Source organism: Sciurus vulgaris (genome assembly GCF_902686455.1).
Source record: "Sciurus vulgaris genome assembly, chromosome: 5".
NCBI classification, from domain to species: Eukaryota; Metazoa; Chordata; class Mammalia; order Rodentia; family Sciuridae; genus Sciurus; species Sciurus vulgaris.
In genome coordinates this window covers 19,264,474-19,270,473 of record NC_136465.1, presented here as the reverse complement: position 1 = coordinate 19,270,473, position 6,000 = coordinate 19,264,474, and the positions used below count along the sequence as shown (strand labels likewise).

At 31.4% G+C, this 6,000-nt stretch overlaps 1 protein-coding gene across 2 annotated transcripts in view; it reads left to right on the top strand.

Moving 5' to 3' along the window:
* Window positions 1-821: 821 nt before the first annotated feature.
* The window catches only part of MARCHF1 (membrane associated ring-CH-type finger 1), a 504,553-nt gene continuing 499,374 nt past the window's right edge, over window positions 822-6,000 (top strand). Inside the window, exon 1 of one of the 2 annotated variants that reach the window (XM_079143378.1) lies at window positions 822-898. The gene's annotated coding sequence lies outside the window, so the exon portion shown is untranslated. The remainder of the gene's footprint in view (window positions 899-6,000) is intronic. The other variant, XM_079143379.1, reaches the window with a different exon arrangement.

Sequence of the window (6,000 nt, the reverse complement as noted above, 5' to 3'; positions counted from 1 at the left end):
ATATTTAGCCATATGTGTCTTCCACTGTTGTGAATACTAAAAGAAGCAAGAGGTAAAATAATTTGTGTTATTTTGTTTTATACATAGGAATGTTAGAAGTCATGAAGTACGTGGCTTATGAATATTTCCTTGTGATATGCTGCTTAGAATATATAAAAGTCCAAATTAAGCCGTTGGTAGCTTCACATAGACATTGTTTTTCAAGAGCTTCATCTTTATTTTCATCCTCAATATGTTGACTAGCACACCATCAAACTTCTACAACTCCATGAAACAGAGAACAGGTATTCTAGTCTGCTGATTGATTGCAGTCCTGGGAAATAGACCCAAGGCCTCACTCTTGCTAGACAAGCCTGCTACCATTTAGCTATATCCTGCCTCAGCCTCATGAGTAGCTGGGATGGCAAGTGTGTGTCACCACACGGGGCTTAGTCTTAAGTTTTTACTTTGACCTCTGTCTTTGGGGCTGTTCTTGGGTGTCTTGTAATCTAGCAGATCACAGGTGTCATAAGCAACCCTTCCTCTCTTGTACTAGGAGAGGGGATTTTGGAAGTCTTTATTAGAAAATAAAACTTCACTTGACTCCTTAATATACAGAAGTATGCAGATGTTTAGGAACCATATAGAAATTAACATAAATTCTTTCACATGACCTGAATATTGGCAGAAAGAAAATTAGGAACACTTATTATATTTTTAAAAATTATTTAGATAGGTCCACAATTTGTACAATATTTATGTGTCTTTGAATTATACAAACCATAGTTTCTTTACATTTTTTGAGCTTAGTCTTTTAATTTTATTTTTATTTTCTTTTTCAGGGAATGTACCCAAGAATAATTCTGAGAGGATATATTCAGTTGACCTGCTGTGATTAAACAAGACACTGCTGAATTTTGTAAGTTCATCTATTTTTACCTTAGTGAAACCTTTCTGCTACAGAGAACTGCTTTTTTCATTTGACATTAGAATTGGATTTTGTTTTAATGGAAGACTTAATTGATTGTATTTTTTCCAAGCTTTGTTTTACCTCAATTTTATTCAATTTCAGTAAATAGTAAAAAGGCTTTTCTTTGTTAGATTGTTTCCTTGTATCTACTAGCCAATATTTTAATGACTTGTGATAAGAACCTTATCATTTGGTGAGCTAGTTTAAACAAATGATGCTTCAGTAATGCTGATCTTGCCTGGGCAAATATATTGTTATTATGTCCTCAGTTTTGTGGAACAAATATACTCAACTTTTTCTGTAGCAACTGCCCTGTGTGACCTCAGGAAGCCTAAGTACTGACCATCTTCAGTAAATGCAGTGATGTTCTTGTTACTAAGAGTTAGATTTTCCGTTTAAGGATTATAATATCACAATGAGATATGAACTGCATGACTATTAGAATCTAACACTAGTATATATTTCACATACTTAGCAAATAAAGAGAAGTTATTTTATGAAGTCATGAATGACATTAAATTGACTGTTCTCTGAAACTATAAATTTACCACCTTTCTGATTATTTCAAAAGTCAAGATTACCTCAAAAGTTGAGATTTGACTATTTTGTGGTCTCTGGAACAACAATATAAAGAAAATAGATTTCCCCCTCTTACAAACTTTCTTCTGACCTTGAGATAAAATAGTCCTTTGTCCCCAATTAGTTTTCTATGACAGCTCTAGTAGGTTGAGAGAACATAATATCTGTCATTTGTTTTGACATTTGCAACAGTTTTTTTTTTTTTTTTTTTTTTTTGAGGGTGGGTGCTTTTTATTCATGCAGACTATTTTCACTAAAAAAGAGGAAAATTCTGTTTTATCTCCTCATAATAAGCAGATAGGGAATCAACTAGATGAAAAGATACATCTAACGTTCTTATTTCAGTGGCACAGTGGACATTCCAAGTGCTCTTCACTGAGCATTTTCTTTTCTTTTTATTAATATTTTTTATTTTATGTTTTTGCACTGGTGCATTTTTATACCCCAGTATTTTTGAAAAGTTAGTGCTGACTGTGGTCACATAGAGCACACTTAAAGTTCAGAATTTTGCAGGGCATGAATCAGTTCAAAGAGTTTGAAACAGGTGGAGAATCATATTTTTTTAAAAGAAGAGAAATGTGATAAAGACAAAGATCTACAAAAAAATCTTCAAGTTAAATTTATACTATAATTCATTGATTTCATTTTCTTCAAACACTGTCCATTCAAATTATTATATTCCTCCAAGGAAATCATGGTTTTTTTCTCTTAGAAAGCTACATTTAATTTTGAAAAACACTGATTCTCTGTAGTTTATTAAATAGTGACCTATTTATATGTATATGTATCTTAAATTTCAAGTAGTTTTTCATATCATGAAATAGCAGCAGTATTAAAATGACATTTTATAACAACTGAGACATTTGTCAAATGTTTATAGTGTATTGAGCACTATGCATAAAAAATGTGCAAAGAAATTTGTTTTTAGATTTTACCTGTGCATTTTTACCAGTGGCAAATATACATTTTCTATTATAATTTCACAAAAATCTCATTTTGCCTCTTTACTACATTCACTCTCAATATGTCTGAAAAAGAAAAAAAAAACTTGCTGGGAACCATGGAGGTGTTATTGAACTTAGATTTACTAAAATCCAAGAAAGATTTTTAAGAGCAAGCAAGAGAGGCATTCTTGGCTTTGGTCACACTTGTCTTGATTACTCTGAGTACGGTGGTCTGCTTAGCTAATGTAGAACCTGAAAAAGGTGATAAGGTACAAGAAGAAATCAAAAGAGTGACTAAAAATTCTCAGGAATCACACCTTCGATAAAGATTTTAAGGAAACAGGGTAATTCAGTTTGAAAAATTAATCATAGTGATATAACTGAATATTATTCTTCATTTATATGATTAAATTTTTTTTACAAAAGGTGACCAATTCTTTATTGTGTAGTTAAAAAGCACAAACTATATTAAGCCTATATATATAGGCTTATATATATATTAGTTTATATATATATTAGTTTAATATACAAACATTTATATAAAATGCACATATATTTACATATATATGAAAAATACTTATTTAGTATATTATTTTAGAGAATACATATTATAATGTAAAAAAAAAAAAAACTCTTAGTGTAGATTTCCAAGCTGTTAGAATTTTTAAAGCAGTAGGATAGCTGAAGTTAGAACTTTGTAAATCCTGTCTTTCGAAAGAACTTTGAAGCAAAACAGATCCTATCTTGAAGGGACTATCTGGGGGATAAAGTGCTCATTAATTCAACATGAAATCTTCCAGACCTACAGTACATGATCATAAATTAGCCTCTGTTTTACATTCTGTAAACAAGCCATTAGTTTCATCACTGCAACAGCTTTGGGTTTGTGTTCTTGAAATCCTACAAAGGAGGAAGTAACTGGTTCAGCAAAACCTCACCTAGCTCTGCTGTCCCAGCTGAATAACGTCCAGTTCCTTATGGAGAATCAGGACAGGTTTTCTCTGAAGCCTTAACGGATGATCAAAGTAGACCCTTTCCTTTTGGAATAGGAGCTTTTCTGGGAGCTACGTTAAATTCATCTGGTTAGAATTCATCTAAGCAAATGTTTTAATGAACACACTTTCAAAATTCACAGCTGTCTTTCTTCTGCCTACTGCACAGCAACTCCCCTAAGAGATGAATAGACCTCACAAAGTAATACCTTTCAAAAGGGACAATTTCCCTGGTGTGTTAGACAATGAATGGTTCTAGCTTAGAACTATCTGTATCCTCTGGCTTATAGTTCTATTTGTAGACTTTTCCTTTCTAGAAACAGTAGAGAGTAAATCAATACATAGTATATTTTCTAAGTTATTATTTATTTATTGGTTCTTTTTAGTTATATATGACAATAGACTCCATTTTTGTATAATTATACAAGCATGGGATATATCTTATTCTAGTTGGAGTCCCCTTCTTATGGATGTTCATGATGGTGGGATTCACTGTGATGTTTTCACTTATGTACATAGGAAAATTATGTCAGATGCATTCCACTGTCTTTCCTTGTCCTATCTCCACTTCCTTCCCTCCATTCCCCATTGTCTAATCTACTGAAATTATTATTCAAGTTATTTTTAATTTAAGAAATTCAATCAAGTGAGTATTTATGATGAGAACTCTGAGGGAATGAAAGAAAATTGCAAAATATGATAGTATTCTAAATCTCTACAATCTCATTGTGGAGAAAAAAAGTGTTTATTTAAAAACTGCATGCAGGATTAAAATTAGGGGAAAAATGAAGACTTTAACTCCCTGGCCATCTACAATACCTTAAGTCTATCCTTTGTATGTGTACATATGTATTCAAATGTGAGAAAAAAATAATCAGTGAATCAATTAAATGCTACAGGTATAAAAAATTGAGTGTACTTATACTTGGGACATGAAAAGTAGATAAGACTTAGATGGCTATCTAAGGACTGTTACCATAGATGGGATAAAGTAAGGACAACAGTCTGCTTTTTTAAAAAATTATTATAACAATTAGCATATATTGCTTAAAATAATGTGTTTCATTGTAAATTCCCTTACTTGCATATAATGAAGAATGAGAAGCTTAGGAATGTACTTAGTATCTGCATGCCTTCTTGAAAGATATCCAAGAAACAATTTTACCAAGTGAGTAGTGGGAAGCAAAGCCCAGTAAATAAGGTTGGTCTTAACGATTAAACCATGAAAATCTTAATTCCATGGTGGGCAGCCTGTTTTTGATTTGGTTGGGGGGCAATCACAAGAGACATTTCAATGAAATGCTAGTCTATCAATTCCTGAATAATTGATACAGGTCAAAAAAACAAACACTATGCCAAATTTCTGACTCGGAATAACTAAAATATGTATCATGGACAGAAATATGAAAATTAAGAGACTAGAGGGGGTGGAGAGGTCTGTATGTATGAATGATGGATGAGATGGGATTTTCCCATTTTTAAAACTTCTTGAATTTATTTTGTGTTTCCTTATCTTGACATATTTGTATGTCAAACTCATTTATATATTATTGACATTTCTGATAATAGAACTGGTTATTTTGTATTTATATTTACTTTACAGATATACCTTTAGCTTATCTAAAAGTGAACATTTAAGTAAACTTAGTAGTTCTTGGATTGTTGAAAGAAATGTTAACTCATTTTTGAACAGTCTTTACCTAGGTAAAGGGTAGTGTTGGCTTTCAGGAGCAATTGCTTATTCCTTAAAGACATTAAGTGATCTGTTTTATAACCACAGATGTCTTATATCAAGAAAATGAATTTGATTCTTCATTTCATTTGCAGATATTCTGCTTCACTTTCTTAAAAGATGGTGAGATACTTGGTTAGAAATAACATGGTATGGTAGCCTAGACTCTTCAGTTGTTGATTTAATCATTTGCTAATGTCATCTATTTACAATGCAGTCAAAGACAACTTGGACATTCTCTTAGCAAGATAAAGTAAGATTTGCTCTGAGATTTTAAACACTTATCAGCTAGGAATAGAGAGTAGCAAAGAAAGAATAGATATCTACAAAATAAAACTGATGTAAAAGAATGAAAATAACATAATCCTTCTCTAAATGTTATTGAAGGATAATTTAAAATAAAAATGTTAATTGGTAATGATTATAAACATCAGTGAGATTTATACAGGTGGACCCTTTTGGAGCTCTAACAACTGGTTATAATAATTATAATTAAGAATAAAGATTTCATCAATAGAAACTAACATCTTATAATCTATTTTTAACTATTTTATCATTATGTCTTTACTATATATCACTATATATACTTAATTTTGTTAAATATTATCTAATTTAAAAGCAACTTGAGGTAGTTGACTCAAAAAATGCATACTGTGAACAAAACCAGTGACACATGATGAATGGCACAAGCAGGGTACAGTGACAGGACAGGGGATTACTTATATCAAATAAAACAAAGAAATGTATTCAAGAAAGCAGTGGCATTTCAGTCTATCACTTTGTGTTGATTCGCCTTGTCCAAGC